Source organism: Pantherophis guttatus, chromosome 13, assembly GCF_059756535.1.
Source record: "Pantherophis guttatus breed Tessera chromosome 13, ASM5975653v1, whole genome shotgun sequence".
Lineage (NCBI taxonomy): Eukaryota > Metazoa > Chordata > Lepidosauria > Squamata > Colubridae > Pantherophis > Pantherophis guttatus.
Window position 1 is genome coordinate 2,813,530 of NC_142075.1, and position 25,648 is coordinate 2,839,177.

At 46.1% G+C, this 25,648-nt stretch overlaps 1 protein-coding gene across 3 annotated transcripts in view; it reads left to right on the top strand.

Moving 5' to 3' along the window:
- The first annotated feature begins 9,401 nt into the window (after positions 1–9,401).
- ANPEP (alanyl aminopeptidase, membrane) overlaps positions 9,402–25,648 on the top strand; it is a 37,380-nt gene continuing 21,133 nt past the window's right edge. The window contains exon 1 of one of the 3 annotated variants that reach the window (XM_034435538.3): positions 9,402–9,546. The gene's annotated coding sequence lies outside the window, so the exon portion shown is untranslated. Of the gene's footprint in view, positions 9,547–10,800; positions 11,518–25,648 lie in introns of those variants that run through there. The other 2 variants (XM_060694726.2, XM_034435537.3) reach the window with 2 other exon arrangements.

Sequence of the window (25,648 nt, forward strand, 5' to 3'; positions counted from 1 at the left end):
GAACTTGCAGTAATTGCAGGCAGCTGGTATTACTTAGCAGTGCTTTAGTCTGCTACTCCACCAAGGCCTCTACTTCTTTGTCTTATCAATCTTTCTCCTTTTTTAATTTGAGGGCGATTAGCTAACTCAGCATTTCCTGTAGACATCTGTTCTCCACTTTACTGGGAAGGGGCATAGGTATGCACACACAAACATATATATGTTAAATTAGTCGTTTCCTTCAAAATAAAAGCAATGCAGTTGTATTTGTGTACATGGCATACACTTAGTTACATTTCTTTTCTAACATCCAATTGACCTCATGTGGGTTGGTCAGGGACACCCAAGTGTCTGGGGCCATAAAATGCTCAGGTCTGTCTTATCCGTTCATAGTACAATTTAGCCCCCAGATCCTTCATCATCTTTGTTGCTCTTCTTTGCATCCTTTCTACATTATCAGCATCTTTTTTATATCATGGTGACCAGAACTGGATGCAGTATTTCAAGTGTGATCTCAGTGCAGTATAAAGCTCTTTTGAAGAAGCACAAATGGGCAACATTCAGGATCACAAATGCAGTGATTGGCCGAGGAAACTTAATGCAGCAGATGAATGACACACGCTTACTTCCCTTTGACATTGGAAGATGTCCAGCAGTGCCATCAGCACAGAATTGGCAGAAACCAGTACACCTTTTTACTGCCAGGAGAAGTCTGGTCAGAAGTGGTCTTCATGAAAGAATTGTGGCCAAAAAGTCACACCTTCAAGCTGGAAACAAGGCTGAGACACAATTATGCATGAAAACATAGGAACTGGGGTGCAGAAAAATGGCAGCAGGAGCTCTGGACTGATGGGTCAAAATTTGAAATATTTGACTGTAGCACGAAACAGTTCATTTGCTGAAGGGATGGAGAATCGTACAATAATGAGTGTCTGCAGGCAATAGTGAAGCATGGTGGAGGCTCCTTACAAGTTTGGGGGTGCATTTCTGCAAATAGAGTTGGAGATTTGGTCAGGATCAATGGTATCCCCAGTGATGAGAAATACAGACAGATACTTATCCATCATGCCATTCTATCAGAGAGGCATATGATTGGTCCCAAAGTTATTCTCCAGTAGGACAATGTCCCTGAACATACAGACAATGTCATTAAGAACAAGAAGTCCTGAAAGTGATGGCTTGGCCCCCACAGAGCCATGATCTCAACATCATCAAGTCTGTTTGGGATTACATGAGGAGACAAAAGGATTTGAGAAAACCTACATCCACAGAAGATCTGTGGTTAGTTCTCCAAGATGTTTGGAACAACCTTGAAGGAACCTTGCTAGTTCCTTCAAAAAATATGGAAAAATCCATATTTGTGGGAAAATATCAAAGGCACAAAGATAGGATGGCAGGAGTACAGCAGACAGGAGTAATGTGAAAAAGATCTGGATGTTTTGATATATGACAAGCTGAACATGAGCCAAGACTGTGATGTGGTTGCAAACAAAAAGTATATGGCATCCTAGATGCATCAACAAATGTATACTGCAGGGGTGGGTTCTACTTACCTTTACTACCAGTTCACAATGCGAGCACACGACTTCTGCACATGCACAAAAGCTTCTGCGCATGCGCAGATCGTCCTTTATGATGTCCGGGCGGGTGGGCTGCGCCTCCCACCGCTTTTACTACCGGTTCGCAAGAACCAGACAGAACCGGGAGCAACCCACCACTGGTATACTGTCAAGATTATACTGTGCAGGAAACACATCACTGTAGTAATGGAAGATTGGAACTACCTTGACTTCAACTGGGAAATAAACTCTGCAGGGAATGGAAGATATAACAGGTTCCTGACTTGCCTAGGTGACAACTTTGTTATACAAAAGGTAGAGGAGGGAACTAGAGGGTCAACTATACTGGACTTAATTCTTACTTAGGGATAAAATGATGGAGAGGATAGAAGTGATAGGAACTTTGGGGGAGAATAATCTTATCATACTAGAATTCCCCATAATGCAGGCACGGGGACAGAACACAGTCAGACTAGACTTTAAAAGAGCTGACTTCAACAAACTCAGAGGGAGATTAGGAAGATTCCAAGGATGAAAATTCTAGAAGGAAAACAGTTCAAGATGCTTGGGAAACCCTGATAAACAAAATACTAAAGGCCCAAACAAAAACAATGTCATGGAGCAAGAGAAACGAGAGACGCCAAAAACCAGCATGGTTGCGCAAGGAGTTCCTTTGATGCCAAGAATGCAGTTCCTCTTTGGAAGGTTCTACATGGGAATATGGAGGAGGGGAAAAGAGGAAAACAACAACATATATGTGAGGACATAATTATGCAAATGCTATGACTTACACTTATTTGCATAAGATGTAGATCATCCTTTCTGGCATGATCACAATCAGCTGAGATGTAGCAACTTCTCATCAAATGTGCCTTCCTGCCATCTTCTCTTTGCAGTGGGCCCATCCCTTCTTTTGTCTTCCTTAATAACCTATCCAAAAAAGGATCTTTCAGCATGATTCAGTGGGAAATATGAATGTGAAAACATCCATAATGAACCCAAAGATCCAGGTATTTGTGTTTGGCAGGCAAAATATGAATGAATGATTTCAAAATGCATTTAAAGATTTTTAACAGAAAAAAATCTTTTATTGGCTAGCACCAATAAAAGGTCATGGCTGGTCTGCTGCAAGGATAGAAACTTTGTAGAGAGGAAAGATCTGCCTGAATCGAATCCATCATCTAAAGCGTTAGCTATTCTGCCCACCATTGTGTGGTCTGCAAATTTAATGAATTCATCTTCTATCCCTTCATCATAAATGATCTAGCTGAGGGGATACAAGGAGAACTCATCAAATTTGCAGACAACACCAGGCTGGTGGGGGGTGGGATTAGCCAGTACTTTAGAAGATAGGTTCAGAAGAATCTTGACAGACTTGAATACCAGGCCCAATCCAACAAAATACAATTTAATGGTAAGAAATGTAAGATTTCACACTATTAAGCAAGAAAATCCAAATGCCCAGGTACAGAATAGGTGGTACATGACACAACAGTAGCACCTGTGAGAGGGATCGGTGTCCTAGTGGACAATCCCTTAAATATGAGCCAGCGGTGTATAGCAACTGCCTAAAAAACCAATGCAGTCCTAAAGTATATCATCAGAGGGATAGTTTCAAGATTACATGAAGTGATAGTACCATTTTCTGCTGCATTGGTGCACTTGGAATATTGCATCCAATTCTGGTCACCAAGAGATCCAATCTAGAACCAAGGAGAAATTTCCTGACAGTGAGAACAATTAACCAGTCGAATGGCTTGCCTTCAGAAATTCTGGGCGCTCCATCACCGAAAGTTTTTAAGAAGAGATTGGACAGTCATTTGTCCAAAATTGTATAGGGTCTTCTGCCATAGTCAGGAGGGTGGACTAAAAGACCTCCAAGGTCCTTTCCAACTTTATTATTCTATATTCTAAAATAGCTTTCAACAACCTGAGGAGATCCTCCGAATGAAAGAGGCAGGAAGTTCAAAGAACAAAAACGACATGGAAGGATGGAATATGAGGAGAGAAAAGTATGGAGAAGTGGAACTCAGTTTCCAGGCTTACTCAGGAGTCCAGAAATACAGAATAAGAGTTAGTAAAGTTTAAAAGAAACTCCTTGCAGGATATTCTAGATTTAGCAGGCAAAAAATATATAATTCTATTTTTCAAATTAATTATGTCTTCAGAAAGAATTGGAGCTGGTGTGCAAGTAACACAATTTTAGGAGTTTGTGTTTCTCATGGCTAATAAGTTAGGTCTATAATAGAAACTTAAGACTCCTCCTTTGGTTGTGGTTTCACATTTTTGTACCATATATGGTCCTCCCAAAAAGGCAGAACCAAGATCTTTAAGCCAATTCCCAAAGAAGTCCCAGCATAACAGCCTCTGAAAACTCTATTTTCACATTGACTATTGGCTACATTCCAAGGGAAGACGTGTTTCTCCAGAATTATTTATAGCTAACCCAAGTTCCTTCTTAGCTCTTTTATTGTCTCTTGTGAATGGTGTATAATAAAAGTCTGTAAAATAGTACATTTTAGAGATATAAATACTCCATTTTATGTTTTACACAAATGGTGTGTAAAATGGTGCATAAATGTGTATAAAGTAGAGATAAACTAAATTTACAAACCATTTAAAAGACAGTTAAAAAAGCTCAGAAAGAAAGAGAAAGATCAGAATATCTCCTCCAGCAGCCAACACCTAGATGAGCAGAGAGCTTAATCAAGGAACAACCAAGGAGCAAACAGATTAACAGAGTTGGAAGGGACCTTATTGGTCATCTAGTCCAATGGTCACCAACCGGAGGTCCGCAGACCGAGAAAATTTTGGTGGTCCAAAATTTTGGTGGTCCACAGAGAAATCTTTTGCATTTTTCATATTGCACTTCAGCGAGCACTCCTCGAGAGATGAGAGTCTGCAGGGGGCTGATCTAGCATCCGGGCTGGCTACAAGAGAAACATGCATTCTCAGCCGTATTTCTCTATTGTAGTGCTTCCTGGACACGGTTTACTGCTCTGAGCCCCAAGTGGCAGGAACCGAGGGCTGCCTTGGCGCCACCAGCTGGCACAAATATACCGCGCCAAAGGCAGAATGCTGATGCCGCACAAATGCAAGTAGCGCTTTGCTCCTGCACCTTCCAAGCCATTGCCACCGCTGCTTCAGCCCCCCCCCTTGCAACAGCACCATTACCTCATACCGGCTGGTGAGGCTGCACTGCTTTTTACACATTGCACCACCTGCAAAGTTGCACACTGCACGTGCCACCCCCTATGGCAGAGATTTCCAGCCCCACCATGGGCCAGTCCCATATTCTAGAGCTGAAGTAGTCACAGAACTGGCCCATTAGTTATCCCAGAGCAGCTCCTCCACCGGGTTGCAGTGGCCTGCCGAGGAGCAGGCAGCTCCCCTGCAAGCCGATGCACCTGGGTGGAAGAGCTGCTTCAGGATGACCAAAGGGCCAGTCCTGTGACTACTACAGCTCTGGAATATGGGACTGACTTTCCCACCAACATCTGCAAGCCACCATCAGTTTGCCCGTCTTCGTTTTCCTTCACTCAGATTGACCAAGCTTCTTGAGAGAAGGAACACAAAAGAGGTTTCCAGGCTGTGTGCCTAGACCAGGCGCTTTCTCTCTGGCCTCCCACCCGGAGGCCTCGCAGAAGCAGATAGGTAGGCCCAAAAGGAGGCTGAACCCCCCCCCCAGTGGTCTGTGGGATTGAAAATTATGAATTTGGTGGCCCCTGAGGTCCAAAAGGTTGGAGACCCCTGATCTAGTCCAACCCCCTGCTCAAACAGGAGACCCTACACCATTTCTGACAAATGGCGGTCCAGTCTCTTCTTGAAAGTCTCCAGTGATGAAGCTCCCACAAGTTCCGAAGGTAACTTCTGTTCCATGGGTTGATTGTTCTCACTGTCAAAGTTCCTCCTCATTTCTAGGTTGAATCTTTCCTTGGTCAGTTTCCATCCATTATTCCTTGTCTGGCCTTTAGGTGCTTTGGAAAAGAGCTTGACCCCCTCCTCTCTGTGGCAGCCCCTCAGATATTCGAACATTGCTATCCTGTCTCCCCTGGTCCTTCTCTTCACTAGACTAGCCAGGCCCAGTTCATGTAACCGTTCTGCATATGTTTTAGCCTCCAGTCCCCTAATCATCCTGGTTGCTCTCCTATGCACTTTTTCTAGAGTTCAACATCTTTTTTATAGTGTGGTGACCAAACAGGCAGGCAAACGGCTGCATATAAACAGGAAGCAACTCCCCACCACTCACTTGCACAGATGATGCTACCTAATCCTCTAATGAAACATCTGCAAGCAAGCAGCTCAGAGAGCACCAAGAATTCCACAGCTCAGCCTTGAGATGCACATATTGTTTTCTATGGGAGTGCAAGCAACTACACAAAACAATAAAAAAGCCAGAAGAAACAGAATAGTTAAAAGACCACCAAACACATAGGACCACCGCCCATCCTAACCAAGGTCTGGTTTTCAGAGCTCTTTGGAACATGGCCATGTATCTGCTCTAGAGGCAGGCACTGCAGCAGAGTTGGCCTGCTTCCTGGGTCCCAAGAGAAGAGGCTGATTAATTGAAGGGACCCAGAGGGCACCCACTCTGCCTGATCTTACTGGGTACTCCTGACCTAGCAGGGTGGTAACCAGCCCCAAGGCCTGCAGGGACCCAGCAGAGTGGGATAGGGAGGAAGATAGACGGAGGGACCACTGCATATTCCTACAATCTTTGATTGCTTATAGGATTGCCAAATGCCTGAATTTGGTTCAGATGACTGTGGGGCTGCTGCAGTGGCTGTAACTTTGGGCAGGTTCGTAAGTCCCTTCATTCAGCACCATCTTAATTTCAAATGGTCATTAACTATGGTCAATATTAAGGACTATCTACAGTACATCTGGAAGCCTCCTGGCAACCACTGCAGTTCATAGAGCAAAAGCTTAGGCCTGAGGAGATCCGTTTGTTCCAGGATCGCCTGGACCACCATTTTCTGGACCAGCAGCATATTTTGAGTGCTTTCCTCATGCAGAGTCCATAGTGGTTCACAGAGGTTGATCCTGGTCAGGGTGCAGTTGGCAGATAAGATGGACGCGTGAAGGCTTTTAGCCACGGCCTCCTCGAGCAGGAGCTGAGACCTCAACTGGGTGGAGTTTAAGCCTGTTCCTTCCCATCCAGCCCCCAGATATTTGGACAAAACTTTGAGAGCATTGCCTGGTCGGTCTGGGATCCAGAGGCATAACTGAGTGCCATCTGCGTATTGCTGACCCCTGATCCCAGATTGACAGATAACATCACCCAGGAGCCTCATGAATAAGCAGGAAGGGACAGAGTATAGAGCTCTGAGGCTTCTCACAAACCAGAGGCCTTGAGTGTGACTGCTCTCGTGTGAGAAGACATACTGGACCCAACCACAGAGAAAGGAGAAGAACCACTGCAGCACCATCCTCCCACTCCCAATCCCCCAGTGGGCCAGAAGGTATCTGTGCTCAGTGGTATTGAAAACCACTGAAGGGACAAAATGATCCAGTTTGGTTGTATCTCCATCCACCTAACTCCACCAGAGGGCATCAACTAGTATGACTAAAAGGAGTCTAAATAATGATCTCCCCCAGGATCCTCTATAGTTACAACCCCACCACTTTCTCAATAGTCTTCCCTAAAAATGGAAGATTGGAGACTGGATGAAAATTGTGCAGTATAGTTGGATCCAGAGAAGGCCTCTTATGGAGAGGGGTATGTCACTGCTTTTTTCAAGGTAGCAGAGAACACCCCCTCCGTCAGTGAACCCAAGATTACAGAATGGACCCAAATAACTGTCTTGTCTGGGGCAGTCTTCACAAGCCAGGAGGGATGAGAATCTAAGAAATCAAGTAGATCGTGGCCATTGGACAAATTAGAATTTTTGGACCGTAGTATGTCAGTCATGGGCTATACTAGATAGATTGCTGGGCAAAGGCCCCAGCGGTGATGATTAGTCCTGAGCAGGCAGGATTTGAGCTCTGGATTGCCATTTTGCTGGACAAGTTTTGAATGAGAAAATATTTTATGCCTCTAACATAGAAGACAATGGGATCAGAGCTTTACTTCTGTTAAGCTTCAGCGAAATATACTGTACGTTTGCCATCTTCAGCATTTAGGAACACTGGCCCATACAGATTGAGACAAATAGGTAGGCCAAACCAGACTTCCTTTTGTGTCTTACTTTCTGCAGTGAAAAGTAGAACTACTTTATAGGATGGTCCTTCCTGTTCTTGGTCCTGATGAAGTTTCTCTTTCCAAGAGAAGAAAATTTTTGAACCTCCCAATTGAACTGTGAAGTTCTGGGTGCTCTCTGAGCTGGGTGGTTTCCTTGCAGATGTTTCAAGACTGCCCAACTAGATAACACTGTTGTGGTGGCACAGTAAGTAAAATGTAGTTAGAATGCAATATCGCAGGCTAATTCTGCTGACTGCCAGGAGTTCGATCCCGACTAGCTCAAGGTTGACTCAGCCTTCTGTCCTTCTGAGGTGGGTAAAATGAGCACCCAGATTGTTGGGGGCAATACGCGGACTCTGTAAACTGCTTAGAGAGGACTGTAAAAGCACTGTGAAGTGGTATATAAATCTAAGTGCTATTGCTATTATGAGTACATTTAGTCCTTTTATCCACAAGTCAGACATGTGGAAGCTTAAGAATCTGGGGGAGAACTGCAGATCTGAACCCCCTGAAACAAACTCTTCTAAAACAAGAGGATGCCAATGGATTCCAGATGATCACATCACAGCCCAGGTTCCTGGCTCCTTGCCCCGGCAGTCTTCAAGCTGGAACCCAGTTGTGCCCAATCAGCCTGTAAGCACCAGTTCCGGGTTTTTGTTTCAGCAACACAATCACCCAACTTGTGTGGGGAAAACAGGGTGTTGCTCCTTTGTGGCTGAGAAAGGTGGGTCTCAAATGAAGTAAATTTATAGATTTTACCCTTTGCCCTCCAGCAATTCTGTGCTGAGACAAGTTGCGGCTCCTTCAGGCCAAATAAAATGCTCTTTATTCTGAAGGGTGGAGGGAATGTGTAGCCAAACTGCATTCAGAGTAAAGGGGCTGGATTGAAATTGGCGTGAAAATATTTGCTCTTGACATTGGATACTTTGCAACAACAGGATTTTAAAGTTACTATATGTGACGAGTTATTCCAGCTAGAAAAAAAAGCAAAATATGAAAATGATCCAACTGCCAGGATCTTCCTGGTATTCAGTTTAACTTGGATTCTGGCCTGTAGCCTGTATTTAGAAGCATTGTTTATATTTGTTGGGTCATTCTTCATTGTTTTATTGTGTAGCTTTGGCTGGAAGAATCTTTTAGGAAGATGGGTGCTAAGTAATATTTATATTGCCAATGAGATGGCTTTTTTGCAAAGTATCCAAAAAATGTTGCTGTAAGCTGTATATTAATGTGGAAATGGCATAGTATCTTACCTTATGCTGTGGCATTTTAATTGATTTGAAAGTCATAAACTTGTGTTCTGAAATTCTGCTGTTGTAAAAAACATGCAAGCACGGGCACCTGCCACTCATATGAAACCATTTCCCCTCCCACCAGTCCACAAAGCCGGCAAGGTTGGGGACCACTGCTTTAGGAGGTATTTCTTCAATGTCGTTACCATTTCCTCCACTGAGGACTTTCAGCAGCAGGCCAGCTGATTCCTCCCTGGAAGGCTATGCTGGAGCCCAGGAAAAGCGCCCCAGTAGACCCAATGGCCCCCAGCTGCCATCACTGCCATCCAGAAGTCAGAGAAGGCCAATTCCTGTAATGGGGAAATCCTCGAATATCCCTGGAGGAGTGGCAGGAGGGAGGGAGGGAGGGAGGGGAAGGAGATTTAGCAATCGGCCACTTCATGTTTCCTTGATTATCATCCTTTTCTTAAAGCCACAACATGAGTGCCCAAACCAGTTGAGCCAGCCCAGGGCTGCACCCGCAAGGCACTCTGTGCCAGGAGCATTTGGGACCGAAGGACACAGGGAAGGCAGATGGGATTGTCTCCTCCATCAGGTAAGTCCGGTTTGCCCTCTGACTGAGGTCTTCCAGGAACCCTGAAGGCTCAGGTGGGACTTTGGCTGTCAGACCTCCTGTTTTGAAAATGTACTATTGGGAGGAGCAGGATGGGGGGGGGGCTCCAAAGGAAAGGGCAGTCAGTTTAGCAGCTGCTGAGTGAGACCTTTGCAATCTTCCACTGTGCTGAGCTCCTGGCACATCACCAAGGGCCAGGGAGGGGGGCTTGTTCGGGCTTAGGATGGGTTCTCTGAATGCATCAACTGTTGGTGGGTGAAGGCAGCGTAGCACAGCTGGCTCTAGGAACCATGGTTTTGCAGAATAAAACTGCCACCTTCTGCAAGGAGTAGGAGGCAGCTGCTCAGTTTTACTCCACAGCCAGCTTACTCTGAGGGAAGAGTGCAGAGCCCCCTCTGGAGAGCCCATAAAATGATCTGGCAGCACAGCAATTCTCAGCGTTGCTGGGCAACTGACTCTTCCCATCATCCCTCACCTTGAGGACACAGCAGGGTGGCCTTTGCCCATCTGTTCCCAGGGGCCAGACTGTGCCAGGCAGGAAAATGGCAGTGCCACCTCGGGGGAGTGGGGGAGAACCGGGCAACTGATCGCTTTTACCAGTTCCACCTGAAGGCACTTGGAGGCAGGGCAGCTTCTCTCCAGCATGTGCAGCCACTTTCAAGAGAAGGTCCCCAGAACAGCCTGTTGGGGTGCTTGTGTGTGGAGCTGCTTTCTGGGTGCAACTCTGGCAGTGTGTTTGAATTCCAGGCTCTGGCTTCTTGTGCTCCAATGGTCTTCAATGACGGTGGGGTGTGGGGTTATGTGGACCATCCTCCTGGGTGGAAGGATCTTTTAGGGTTGGGCCCTTGAACCACTAGGAATCCCAGCCTCTTCCACTCTCCACTGGCAGGCAGGCAGGCAGGCAGAGCCTGCAGAGGTCTGGCCCCACTCCCAGTTGCCTTGGTTTCAGATGCCTGCTCTCCTTATGCCCTGAAGGCTGAGTCTGAGCGGGCCCCTCACCTGCAGCTCAGAGGCTCTGCTCAGCCTTAGGTGGGAACCTCTAAATCATCGGTAGTTCCTCTGCCTTTGGCTCAAACAACTGCAGTCCTTGGGAGTTGCCAAAACTTAAGAAATATCCCAAAGGCAGAACATAAATCTTGTAAGCAAGTAGATGAAGTATGAACATCTGGAGGAAGACGAAACCCGACCCACTTTTTGAAAAGGCCCTGCTCTCCCCCCCCCCCCCGTCCACCTCCTGCTGCTTCCAAGGTTGTGTTCCCACACGGAGGGTCCTGGGTCCGGTTCCGACCCAGGCTTTGCATTTGCACAAGACCCCCAAGGGAAGGAGGCTCTCATAGATCCCTTTGGATCCGGGTTCAGGCTCTATTGGTGGCCTCTGCTGGCACTTCAGGGGGAGACCACTCCCAGTGTTCCCGTGGGGCTCCTCGAGCCCCCCCCCCGGCTGTAAGGGGTCTGGGCGAGGGTGACAAACCGCTGACAGCGACGGAGCCAAACTCCAACATTAGAGCGATGAAGGGCTGGCTGGACAGAGTAACCCGCATTCAATCCTAGCCAGCCAGTCGCTCTTTGCGACCGTCCAGGCGGGGCCCGAAGCCTTTTCTCCGCGGCCCTTCGGTGGAGAAGCGCGGGCCGCCCCCCCCCCCCCCCGCGCCCCTGGCAAGCAGCCGGCCGGTCTCCCTCCCAAGGGCGGCGGGGCGGCCGCAGATGCTTTCCAGATGTGGCGGCCTGGCCGCTGACGGGAGGCGGGCCCAGTCTGGCTCAGCGGCGTCCGGCCGGGCCGGAGTCCCCGCCAGAGGCCAGCCCGCCCCGCGAGGTGACGCAGCAGCCGGCCACGGCTCGGGCCCCTCACGCCGAGACCCCCGCCCAGGCCCCGTCCTGCTTGCCAGCCAGCCGAGGCGAGGGCGAGCGGCTCCGGGCCCCCGTCGGCGCGCAGGCCGGCCATGGGGCAAGCAGGTGAGTCGGCGCGCGCGGCCGGCCGAGGAAGGCGCGGAGGGCGGCGAAGGGATCAGCCGGCCCCGTCGGGCGAGCAGGGCCACCCGGATCCCGGCGTGGCGGGCGGTCCGAGCAGCCGCGGTGACCCGCCGCCGCCTCCCTTGGCCCCTCCGGGGGCGCGGCTGTGGGCCGGGGGCCGCGGGTGGGCGTGGCTGCCTCCCCCACCTCGCGGGCGGGGCCGAGGAGAAGCCGCGATGCTCGGCCGGGAGCGTCCCGCGTGGCTTTTCCCGGGGAGCCGGCGCCGGCCCGGAGGCTGCGGGGAAAAGGCGGCGACTCTGCCCCAAATCCGACTGGGAGGCCGAGGAGGCGTCCGACTCCCCTCGCGGGTCGTCCCCCCCCCCCGCTCTCTTTATTGATTTGGAAGGTGTCTCTTCCCGCCTATTCGCTGGTGGCAACTCAAGGCGGCTGACAGGAAAGAATGTTGCCTCATTCGATCCTGCCGAGGCTTTCTCAAGGGCCGCTGCCGACTTTCAGCCTCCTTCCCTGCTGCGCGGTTTCTCCCTCCCTCACCCCGTGTGTGTGGGTGTGTTGTAGGAGCTGGAACCCCCTGCCCCCCTCGGTGCAGCCAGGGGACTTTCCAGGATGCCTGCAGCTCGGAGGCTTTGGGGAGCGCTGGGGGCTGTGCGTGGGGGAGGGTTGTCGCCGGGACCTTCTTCCAGCTGGCCCCTCCCTGCCCACTCCGGGCCTGAGGCGGCTGGGCTTCCTCTCTGATCAGGAAAGGGGTGAATAAGAAGCTTCGCGATTTTGCTCTCCGATCCTGCTGGCCGGTTGGAGCCTTCGCGGCCTTTCCTCTTTCTGCAGGAGGGTGGGAGTGGGCCTCGGAGGCAATTCTCGAAAGGGAGAAGTCAGCATTTCTTTCTGCCCATCGCCGCACAGAAGTGCCCTCTGCCTCCTCGACACTTCGTTCTTTCATTAATCAACCTCCCAACCCCTCCTTGTTATCAGTGTGTTCCTTTCATAATCTTATCTAATCATTTTCACCAAACTGATAATGCCGGGAGCTAATTTCTACTCTGTTCGTGCCAACAGCATTTCATAAGCAGATAGGAACACCACTTTGAAAGATACTTTGCACACCAAAGCCAAGAAAACGCCATCATAAAAACGGCCATAAAAATAAATGATTTTCTGAAGGAAACTGGCTCAGGCAAGTGGGGGGACCAGGGTGGGGCGGTGATGAAGACACTTGGGCCAGTCATTCACTCTCAGCCGTAGGAAGCGGTCAATGACATCACTTCTGAAAAACCTCACCAAGAAAGACTAGGCAGTTTCTGAGAATTGGACGTGACTGAACAGAAGAAAACAACTAGGCAGCTTTAATGAGAGCTAGCATGATGTTAGGTAACAGGCTAGAAATTGGAAGACTGAGTTCTAGTCCTGAGGCACAAAGCCAGTCACAATCTTCCAGTCCTGGAAAGCAAGCAATGGAAAGCCAAAAACTTGCCAAGAACTTGCCAGGAAGTTCAGGAGTTGAGACTGACTCAAAGGCACACAGGCAAAAGAAGAAAAGAAAGAAAGAAGGAAGGAAAAAAGACCCACCCAGAGAGAGTTCCCTTCAAGGGGGCCTAAAATATCTTCTCAGGAGCTTCAGATCTGTGCAAGTGGCTCTCATTGTTGCCAAGGGCACCATCCTGATCTCTGGCATCCTTACTTGGGCACAGCACGGGTGAAGTGGCTGTTTCCAGACTGATGATCAGGACTCATTCTCTAGAAGAGTTGCTTCTGAGGTTGACTGGGGGCCTCAGAAAAACATTTCTGCTGCTGCCTGGAAAAGGGTCCACTTCAAGCTTTGCTTTTGCTTTCTGCCCCTCCGCCCTGCCTTCACACTCTGGCATGCTGCCAACCAAACTCCTGGCTGGGATCAGCCTTTCCCAGCCAGGAGAAGAAGGGCAAGGGGTCCCTAGGAGCTTCTTGGGAAAGAAGCCCCTAGGCGGGATGCATTGGGGCTTCTCTGGAAAGGGTACCTTGGGGAAGTGGGCAGTGGTCTGCTGGGTGAGAAATTGCCAGGAGGAACTGGGCAGCACTCTGAAGCTCTGGGCCAAAAGAGGAAGCAACGTGGCTCCCTTCCTCTGAGAAACCCACCCTGGGAGACAAAGGAAGATGCAGTCAGGGTAAAACAAACAAAACAGCTGTTTGCCCCTCCCAGCAGCAGAAGCTTTTCCAGGTCATTGGCTGCATTTCTGCTGAATGAATGGATAACTCATTTAAACTTATAGAAACATTAAGGCTGGGAGGAAAAAAGAACATGAAAAACAAACACAGCATCCATCTCATTCTTTTCAATATTCTCTGCTATTTGTTAGAATAATAGAATAAAAGATTGGAAGGGACCTTGGAGTCTTCTGGTTGCCCTCATATCATCTCAGACAAATTGTTGTCCAATTATACTTCTTTTCTGAGCTGTATGGTATTATAAATATTTTTAGTTTTGCTCCAGCAAGACGAGGAAAGGCATATTTGATTCTCTGCTTGCCACACGAAGGTTGGCTTACCCCATGGCTGAGATCATATTTCATAGTTTCAGCTGCCACTTTGTGGATTAAAATTGCCTGAGGGTAGCCAGGGTGTTTGCTTGCCTCGCCCAAAGCATTCTGTGCACCAGGAAGAGCGGCCAAGTGAGGGCTGTGGGGGGGGGCAGTCGGTGAAAGGGGGTTCTTTGCAGGTGATGGAGGTGAGGATCCCCAGCTGGCCTTGCTGAATGGCCTGGCCGAGCCTGCTCGCAAGAAGAGGCCATTAGCTTTGGCTGCTTTTCCTGCTCAGGAGCAATTTCCCCAGTCGGAAAGCAAAAAAACCTCCGTTGTTATATATTCAAGGTCCAAGGAGGGGCCAAAGGGCCGCTCCTTAGCTAACACTTGGCACCACTCGTGATTTCTCAGAAGAGCCAATTCAGACCCTGGACTGGCCACAGTCGCAGGAGGTGAGCTGGAATCAACACTAGAGATTTCTCGGAGCTCAGGATGCACCTCCTGGCTTCCTCTTCTGGCTTCTACGAGGAGGTTCAAGTCAGAAAGATCTTTCCGGTTGATTGCTTCAGCCACACTTGCCTCTGGAAGCATTGAAAGAGATTTTGAAGCATTTACTGTGTTTCCAGCAGTGGATGAAGCAACAGTCATAACCTGGGAATGGAGGGGAGCCGTTCATGGTACACACACACCCATGGCTTCCCTTCTCTGGGGGAGGAAGAAAAGGAGGGGCTACATAGGGAAGTGTGCAGTGCAAGCTGTGCCAAGAAAGGATCTTTCGGGCCTATGCAAAGATACATGTGGAACAAAGAATGGGGCACAGCTCTCGTCGTCCCCATGAAACCACCCTGAGAGTATTGAATCTCACCCCCTTCCACCAGGGCCTGGCTAATGTGGCATTGGCCTCTTCTGCTGCAGCAACATCACAGCAGCTGTTAAATCAGACACAAACAATGGCTGTTGATTGTGTTTTAAGATGTGGTTGAGGTTTGGACCCCCATCCCCATAGCTTAGTTCCCCATGGGCCTCCAGAGCAGGTACAGAGGTCCGCTACATTGTACATATTACTGAAACTGCAACTTTACAGCGCTCTTAGAATAATTTCCCAAACCAGCCTTTGCATTCTTGCCAAGTCCAATTATAATTCTTCACTTATCTCTGTCCACAGTTCACAGTGGCTATTTCAGCTCCGCCAGAGACATAGGGCAATACTGAATATCTTTACTGAAAGTGGATGGTTGAATTTAAGAAAATGGGCACAGCATAAGTACAGACGCAGAACTAGTTGGAGCAGCAAATACATACATTACCGGCATCACCAAGTAAAACCTTCCACAGGAGTGCGCATATAGGCTTGCAGCCCCACACTGTCTCCCGCAGTACACTCTGAGGTAGCTGTTCTGTGTCACAAGAAGTCATTAAAATGCTGCATTGCACATTGCTGATATCGAAGTGCCTTATTAGTGCAGAGCAATTTCAGAAACACATTTCTTACCCAAGAGGGCATTTCTTTCACCAGGCACAGGAACCATGCAAGCATGCCTAACAGAACAGTCCTGCAATGGCAATTGCACTATCCATCATTCTGTGCATGCTCGAAATATTTTGGGGTTTTTGGGTGGAAATCCCTGCAGATTTCAAATTATTGTGATTGCAAAGTATGAATGCAAATGTTTCCCTACTGGGTAGAAGATAGCAGTGTCACTTCTGTTTCAGAGAGGTTGAAGAAGGAGAAGGAAAATAAAAATGCTTGCAATGCTGTTAGAAAATGGGAATTATCTACAAATTTTAATTTGTATTTGCCCTCCTGAGGAAAGTGAAGGGATTCAGCTCCAGATACTTGAATATATTTATCACCCTTGGATAACTGCATTCATCCTAGGATCATCTTCTCTTTTAAGAGAAGAAGGCAGCTTCATGTCTTAGATCTCTTCCCTCTGGGGGAAGGTCGCCCAGCAGCTTCTGGCTCTTTGTTCCAAAGGGCTCTTTCCCTTCAGCCTCTGGTGTTTAAGCACTCAAACAACCCCGGGGGCCTCTTCCGCATAGAAGACCCTGCTCCAGACCACTCTCGGGGCCTTAGCAAAAGAGCCTCCTCCCTACAGATTCCTCCAGCGAGGGAGGAATAGGACTTCCTGCTTCCTCTTCCTGGCCATTTTTTGGTATTCTCCACCCCAACACAGGCCTCAAGAAAAGCACAGATGTTTTGGTGACTTCTGTCTGGCTCCTTGTAAGTACTTCCATCTGCTTAAGGGCTCCTAGACCTGCCCTCCGACTGGACATCATCCCTGAGCTGACTTTCACTGCCTCCTTCTGCCCAAGAGGGTCATTTCACTGTTTCTCCCAGTCTGCCAGAAGGATGTAGAGTCTTCAACCTTGGCAACTGTAAGACCTGTTGACATCAATTCCCAGAATTCCCCAGGCAGCATGGTTGGTAGCTGAATTCTGGGAATTAAATCCACACATCTTAAAGTTGCCAAGTTGGACACCTGTGATGTACACGATCCAGCTTCCTTTAAACTCTCAGAGAAGAGAGATACAGAGGTTGCTCACTCCCCTGCATGAGTTTGCAGGTCTTCTGCAATGCCTTATGCAATGCAACTCCATTTCCTCTTTTTTTAGGTCTGTTTCTTCTGAACAATTTAAATTTCTCTAGCTGTATGTTCCAGTCATGGGTTTCATCCCATCAAGTTTTGGTAATAGCCTGTACTTGCCCTCATCTACTAGGCCTTGAAGGTCACTCTGTTCCTCATACTTCAAATGTTAGTATTTAGGCATCTGAGTCCTTTTTGAATGGCCCTACATTTGCTTCCTGTTTCTTCTGTTTTGTATCTGAGGTCCCCTTCTTTCTTACACTTGGTTCATTGTCTTGGGTTTATGTTTGGGATTAAGTTCTAAAATGTGGAAAAGGACATCAGATGCAACCATTCTGAAACATTTTCATTTTGAAAATGTTGAAATGATTTTAAATAGAAGGAATATTACTGGGATGGGCAAATAGGAGAATATCCATATTTTTGTAAACTTTAGTTAGGTTGGTGGTATATAAATACTGTAAAGTTGGAAGGGATCTTGTAGGTCATCTAATCCAACCCCGCAGGAGACCCTACTCCATTTCTGACAGATGGCAGTCCAGTCTCTTCTTGAAAGCTTCCAGTTACGAAGCTCTCACAACTTCTGAAGGCAACTTCTGTTCCATCAGTTGATTGTTCTCACTCTCACTTAGTGACTTATTTAGTGATAGTCTGAAGTTATGACAGATCCCCCTCCAACTTCCTTATGATTGGGTCACAATAAGAGCCTGTAGTACAGTGGACTAAAGCATTGTTATTAACAACTGCTGCTTCCAATTACTGCAAGTTCAAATCTCACCAGGCTCAAGGTTGACTCAGCCTTCCATCCTTTCAAAGGTGGGTGAAATGAGGACTCAGATTGTGGGGGCAATAAACTGACTTTGTATAAATATACAAAAGTATGAAGGCTGTTGCTTAACGCATTGTAAGCCGCCCTGAGTCTCCGGAGAAGGGCGGCATATAAATTAAAGCAAAAAAAAAAAACATGACTGCATTTTGGGCACTTGGCAACTGGCTTACTTTTATGGCAGATTGCACCATTCCGTGGTCACATGACTGTGACTTAATGACTTTTTTCCAGTTTCCAGACTTTTACACTGATGTCTCACAAAAAAACAATCATAAGAATGACTTGCTTTATAACCACAACATTCACTTTATGACTTCTTTATATAGAAGAATTTATATAGACTTCTGTAAAGCCTTCGATTCAGTAGTACACAACAAGCTATTTCTAAAAGTAAAATCATAGGGCATTTTCGGACTCCTACATAAGTGGATAGCTGCATTCCTATCAAACAGGCAGCAAGTAGTCAAAATAGGGAACGCCTTATCTAACCCTGCACCTGTTAATAGCGGTGTCCCCCAAGGCAGCGTTTTAGGACCCACACTTTATACTTTATATAAATGACCTTTGCGATCATATTATAAGCAACTGTGTTCTCTTTGCGGATGATGTAAAACTATTCAATACCACTGACAATGCTGCTACTCTACAAAAAGAGGTCTTTTTGTATGTGTCAGAATGGTCAAACAATTGGCAACTCCCAATCTCAACCAACAAATGCTCTGTCTTACACATTGGCAAAAAAATAATAATAATCAGAGCACAAAATACAAGCTGGACGGATACAACCTAACAGATGATCCTCACTCTGTCAAAGACCTTGGAGTACTCATCTCAAATGATCTAAGTGCCAGAGCTCACTGTAACAGCATTGCTAAAAAAGCATTAAGAGTTGTTAACCTAATCTTGCATAGCTTCTTCTCTGGTAATATTGAACTGCAAACTAGGGCATACAAAACTTTTGCCAGACCAATTCTTGAATACAGCTCATCTGTCTGGAACCCACACTGTATATTGGACATTAATACAACCGAACAAGTCCAAGATATTTCGCAAGAAGAGTCCTCCACTCCTCTGTTCACAACAAAATATCTTATGCCACCAGAGTTGAAATTTTGGGCTTAGACAACTTAGAATTTCACCATCTTCAGTCTGACCTAAGCATAGTACATAAAATCATCTGCTACAATGTCATACCAGCCAATGAATACTTCAGTTTCAATCAAAACAATACAAAAGCACACAGTAGATACAAACTCGTGGTAAACTGATTCAAACTAGACTGCAGAAAATACAACTTCAGTAACAGAGTTGTCAACACCTGGAATGCACTACCTGACTCTGTGGTTTCTTCCCCAAATCCCCAAAACTTTAACCTTAGACTGTCTACTGTAGACCTCACCCCATTCCTAAGAGGTCTGTAAGGGGCGTGCATAAGTGCACCAGTGTGCCTACCGTCCCTGTCCTAATGTTTTCTTTTATTAGTATCCTTCTCATGTCTGTATAATTATGTTTACACTTGTATCTGTCATAAAATACATGCTTGACAAATAAATAAATACAATACCCATGCGAGGAGGCCCTACTGTCTTCTTTAAGGGAGGCACCACAATCTTTTCTGTTTGTTATTTACTACTGAAAACTTAGTGGATGATTTTGAAAAAGATCAAGTATTGTTTCTTATAGAACAGAATAGAAATATTACAAAAGTGCAGTATCTGAAGTGTGGCAAGTGCTTATACTATTTAGCCCCCTAACCTCAGAGAGTGCCTGAAAGAAGCAGAGCAGAGAGCAAAATCTTCTCAAGCTGTAAGTTCTCACCATCTGTGCAGCTTCAAAGAGAGTCAGGGAAGATGCTGAAGAAAGAGGGAATGGGCAGGAGAGTCCAGCCTAGGAGGCAAAGGGCAGCCCTTTCCCATTCCCTGCCAGGCAGGAGACTCAGGATGCTGAACAAACAGGACAGAATAAGGTCTTCTAGCCCAACCCCTTGCACAAGCAGGAGACTATCCCATTCTGGACAAATGGCTGTCCAGCCTCTTCTTGAAAACCTCCAGTGTTGGAGCACCTACAACTTCTGGAGGGAAGCTGTTCACTGGTTAATTATTCCCATTGTCAGGAAATTTCTCCTTGGTTCTAGCTTGCTTCTGTCTTTGATTAGATTCCACCCATTGCTTCTTGTCCTGCCTTCCAGTGACACCTCAATCCATGTTTTTCACAGATTCTTTACCCTTCCTCCATATGAGTTCTATAGGTTGAATTCTATGCTGCCTCAATCAACAAGTGGCTCTAGGCAACATAGAGCAATAGAACAATAGAAACAAGAGCAAAAAAAATAACAACAAATGAATATATATTACTGTGTCAGAGAAAGAAACACAAACAAGAGTTGAATGTATCCATATTAGTATCAGTGTGGAGTCATAGAGCAATTCTGTCTTATTGACAGACCTACATTTTAAGGGCTTTCCTAAATGAAACTGCTTTGGGGCCATGTAGACTCCAGGATTCACCTCTCCCACAAGGCAGCTGCAGCTAGCAGAATGCAGCTCTCTGAGTCCCACAAAATGAAGTATTTTAAGGATGGAATGTGCACTGTGCAAGATTGAATAGGACAGGCCAACATAACTGGAGAGAGGCAATCGTTTATATAAATGGGTCTGAGCCAGAAAAAGCATTAAAGGGAATTAGCACCCGAAAGCTTACTAGCAGCCAGTGTAGTTTACAGAGCAGTCATGTTATCCAGGTAAACCCACCCAGAACTGCTTGTGCCGCCATACTCTGGACCCTCTGAATGGTCTTCAAAACTTGTCCCTGTAGGGTGTATTGCAATAGGCCAACCATGAATAGCCTTGAGTAGTACCTCCCAAACCAGGGAAATGTGTCCTTAGTGCACAGTCTGGCCACAGATGCCATCTGCTCTTCAATCTAGACTTTGGGATCAGCCCCAAATTACATGTCTGTTGCATCTGGGGAAGTACATCAAGGAGAGAAGTTGAAAGGTCCTCAGAAATGGGGGAGGGCTGTGAATCCACACCACTCAAGTGTTGTTCAGCCTGAGCTTGTGCTGTCCCATCGAGAGGTCACAGCCTTCTCAAAAGCAGATATGCAACGGGGCATCCTCTGCATGTTGATGATACCTGATCCCATGCCAGTGAATAACCTCACCCAGCAACCTCATGTAGATGTTGCAGAGGATAACTTTGCTCTCATTTTCCAAATCTCTGCCTGTGTAAACTTGGTGGTGGTTAACTTGAATCAACCTGTTGTTTGTGATGAGCTCAGCCTCTTGTGTCAACTTAGCTGAATGAAAATAGGTCAAACAGGTTGTTACGCTACTGAGGCAAAACAAAGCTTTCATGCTTTTGACATGGCTTCTTTGGTGAACCAGAACTCCTAAACTGCCATCACTGCCACTGAGTCAATACCTGAACCAGCTCTTAGGCAGCTGCACTTTGCACCTCTGCCTGACCAAAGAGGACACCAGGATGCAGACCTGGTCTTCTAAGAGGAGTGTCACAATTGGGCCAAAGAGAGGACCAGGAGGTTTAGGACAAAGAACAACTTTGTTAAGATTTCATGTGTCATGCCAGCAATTTTGGAAACTACTCTCACGATTCTATCCTCTCCTTTTTAGGGAACTTATTTAGAAGAAGATGATGTAACGCCCACAACTGAGTTCTTATCATGAAGGGGGAGAGGAGATAGAACATAGAATAACAAGGATGGAAGGGATGTAGAAGCGCTTTTGCTCAACCCTTTGCTTGAGCAGGAGACCTTATACCGTTCTGAACAAATGGCTGTCCAATCTTTTCTTGAAAACCTCTAGTGATGGAGCACCCACAATTTCTGAAATCAAGCCATTCCACTGATTAATTTTTCTCACTGACAGGACATTCTAAATTAGATCTCTCTTTGATTGTACTTGGATAAGCTGTGAAATGTTTCAAACCAAGAAAGAAAAGAAGTTCAGCTGCCATTACTCAGCTTCTAGATCTCCCTTTGATAATCTTTCACCCGTTGCTTCTTGTCCTGCCCTCAGCTGCTTTGGAGCAGGGGTCTCCAACCTTTTGGACCTCAGGGGCCACCAAATTCATAATTTTAAATCCCACAGACCACTGGGGGGGGGGAGGCTCAGCCTCCTTTTGGGCCTACCTATCTGCTTCTGCGAGGCCTCCGGGTGGGAGGCCAGAGAGAAAGCGCCTGGTCTAGGCACACAGCCTGGAAACCTCTTTTGTGTTCCTTCTCTCAAGAAGCTTGGTCAATCTGAGTGAAGGAAAACGAAGACGGGCAAACTGATGGTGGCTTGCAGATGTTGGTGGGAAAGTCAGTCCCATATTCCAGAGCTGTAGTAGTCACAGGACTGGCCCTTTGGTCATCCTGAAGCAGCTCTTCCACCCAGGTGCATCGGCTTGCAGGGGAGCTGCCTGCTCCTCGGCAGGCCACTGCAACCCGGTGGAGGAGCTGCTCTGGGATAACTAATGGGCCAGTTCTGTGACTACTTCAGCTCTAGAATATGGGACTGGCCCATGGTGGGGCTGGAAATCTCTGCCATAGGGGGTGGCACGTGCAGTGTGCAACTTTGCAGGTGGTGCAATGTGTAAAAAGCAGTGCAGCCTCACCAGCCGGTATGAGGTAATGGTGCTGTTGCAAGGGGGGGGGGCTGAAGCAGCGGTGGCAATGGCTTGGAAGGTGCAGGAGCAAAGCGCTACTTGCATTTGTGCGGCATCAGCATTCTGCCTTTGGCGCGGTATATTTGTGCCAGCTGGTGGCGCCAAGGCAGCCCTCGGTTCCTGCCACTTGGGGCTCAGAGCAGTAAACCGTGTCCAGGAAGCACTACAACAGAGAGAAGCAGCCGGAGTCAGCCCTAGCTTTGCTGTCCATTGTGGATGCTAGATCGGCTCCCTGCAAACTTGTCTCTCGAGGAGCCGGGCTGAAGTTTCCCATGCCACTCACACTTCAGTGCCTTGACTCCCAGGGACAGGATGGAGTCCTTCAGGCAGTTAGCTTGACCGCTTGGTTAGCGGAGAAAAGTGGCTGGGGTCAATCCTAGCTTTGCTGTCCATTGCAGTTAGAAATCTCAAATACGGCTGAGAATGCATGTTTCTCTTGTAGCCAGCCCGGATGCTAGATCAGCCCCCTGCAAACTGTTGTCTCTCGAGGAGCGCCCGCTGAAGTGCAATATGAAAAATGCAAAGGATTTCTCTGTGGAGAAATGGAGGAGGAATCCTCTGTGGAGGATTCTAATTTGCAATTGTATGGAAGAAAGATTTGGATTTACAAGGAACTCCCACCTAAGATACTAATGGAAAGGAAGAAATTTGGCTTTCTGGTGTCTGAGTTAAAAAGGAGAAATATTCAATTCCGGTGGGACGTCCCAGTTGGTATTATATTGAGATATCAAGGAGGAAGATACCAGTTAAATACTGTTGAAAGGGCGGAAGAATTTTATCAAAATAGGTTGAAAATGAATTTAACGTCTTCAGATATAATACAGGATAAGCAGAAGGAGCTGGAACTAAAGACAGAGACTGTACCAGATAAATTGCCTTTGGATTTATCGGATACCCCAGCTGGATTATCTACAAATTTGAGAGAAGTGCCATCTGATTTTAATGTGATGACTTATCAAGGCAAGGACAAGCATGGAAACCAATTAGAGGATATACAAGGGATAAAAAAGAAATGCGAGACACAAAAAATTAGGATGGAGGTCAAACCCACAAAAAAAAGAAAACAAAAAAAGAAATAGGTTGTACAAAAATAGAAATTTCTAACCCAAGCAACAGTGAAGCCAGTGATTTTAAAATATGAATGATTATGTGAAAACATAGAGGAGGCGACATATTGGTCAATATCATCCTGAGGATAGTGGCAGATCTCTGCATTGCCGTAATTTTGGGACATGGAAAGAGCCTCAAATTGATGGTTTTGAATTATCTATTTTGAAACTTCTTTTTGTGTTGATAAATATATTATAATTATCTTGAATTATAAGGCAAGAGAATCACATTGGGACATGCAGAAGATCGGGTTGTTACCCAATACGATGATGGAAATTAATAATCCTGATGAAACCCACAATTATTATTATATGGAATACAATTATAATGTCACTCGGGTGGTTGTTTTTACTTTTATATATATAAGAAGATGTTTACTACTGATGGGGGCAGATATGATTGGAGATCTTGAATAAACTGTTGCATCCGCAAGCTATGTCACCCTATTATGGATGTTGGTTTTAACAATCCAGTGGAAAGACTTCAAGAAGATATTATATGGACTATAAATTTAAAGTTATTGTCTTTTCTTTTTTTATTTAGATATAATGGAATATATATATATATATATTTTTAAGTAGTGTGGGCAGTGAATTAAAGATATCAAGAATTGTTGTGTATGGTAAATTTGTAAGACAGTGGGTGAATAAGCTAGCTACAGACTGATTAGTTTAAGAAAAGGGATTTTTAAGTGATACATTTAGGGGAGTGGAGGAAATGGATAGAGTGGAATAAATGTTAAATTAGATTTTATGGGGAGCCCGCTTTGAAATGTTATTAAAGTAGGACTTATTGTATAGTTTTAAAGTGGAAGGTGGTTTTGAATTGTTGCAATAATGCATAGATATAAAACACTATTATGCTAAATTAGAGTTATTTTATAATAGTTATAGTATAATGTGTTTGTTTTTTTTTGTTTTGTTTTTTTTTCTCTTCTTCTTTTCTGAAATGTATGGATAAAGGGGGATTTATAATATTTTTAGTAAGTAAAGGTCAGTATTTTGAGGAGGGAGTAAGTAATCTGTTATGAATTAGGGTTTTTTTTTGTTACGAAGAAGTCACAGGGGGGGAAGGGTGGGGAGGGGGGGTTAGGGAGGGGGGGGAGGGGGGGAAAAAGGGGGAAAAATTTGTATTTGAAAACCTTTTCAATAAAAAAAAAAAAAAAAAAAATGCAAAGGATTTCTCTGTGGACCACCAAAATTTTCTTGCGGACCACCGGTTGGTGACCATTGCTTTGGAGAATAGGCCAACCTTCTCTTGTCTGTGAGAGCCCCTCAAGTACTGGGAAACTGCTATCATATCACCCCCTAGGTCCACTCTTCATTATACTAGATAAACTTAGTTCCCTCAACTGTTTATTGTGTTTTAGCTTCCAGACCCTTTATTATCTTTTTGGCTCTTCTCTTTTTTTGTATCATGATGACCAGCTCTGGATGCAATATTCCAAGTGGGGTCTCCCCAGTGCAGTATAAAGCAGTATTATCTCTGCAGTATTGCAGAGTTTCTCTCTCAGTTGATGTCTGAGTAGTTAAAGTCCCCCATTATTATTGTAGTATGCTTCCTGCACACCTTAGCTAAATGATAAGCAAAAAAATCACATCTCTGCTTGTAGTACACACCAATGTCCATGTCACAGTGGTGAAATGTAAAATTTGTTACTATTGGTTCTGTGGGCGTGGCTTGGTGGGGGGTAATGTGACTGGGTGGGCATGGCCAACTTTTTTTTTTTTTTTTTACTTTTAAAGGCATTTTTTTTCTACAATGTCTTCGGCCAGAGGTTGCAGAAAAAAATGCTTTTAAAAGCCTCTGACAATCCCAGCTGAGCTGCTCGATCATCAGAGGCTTTTTTTTTTACTTTTAAAAGCATTTTTTCGGCAGAAGAAAAAATGCTTTTAAAAGTTAAAAAAAAGCCTCTGATGATCGGGCGACTCAGCTGGGGATGGGGAGGGGGGGGCAGGGATTTTTGCTACCGGATCGCCTGAACCTGAAGCATTTCACCCCTGCCATGTCATTTCCTTTTCCTTTGATTTTAACCCAAATGCGTTCAAGAAGGCTTTCATCCTTTCTTTATTTTGGGGTTGTTGGTTTTTTTGCATTTCTGTAGAGGTGTAGTTATTTCTTACATATAACAGATTAACAGAGTTGGAAGGGACCTTGTAGATCATCTAGTCCAATCCTCTGCCCAAGCAGGAGATCCTACACCATTTCTGACAGATGGCAGTCCAGTCTCTTCTTGAAAGCCTGCAGTGATGAAGCTCCCACAACTGCTGATGGCAACTTCTGTTCCATTGGTTGATAGTTCTCACTGTCAGAAAATGTCTCCTTATTTCCAGGTTGAATCTCTCCTTGGTCAGTTTCCTTCCATTGTTCCTTGTCTGTCCTTCAAGTGCTTTGGAAAACAGGTTGACCCCCTCCTCTCTATGGCAGCCCCTT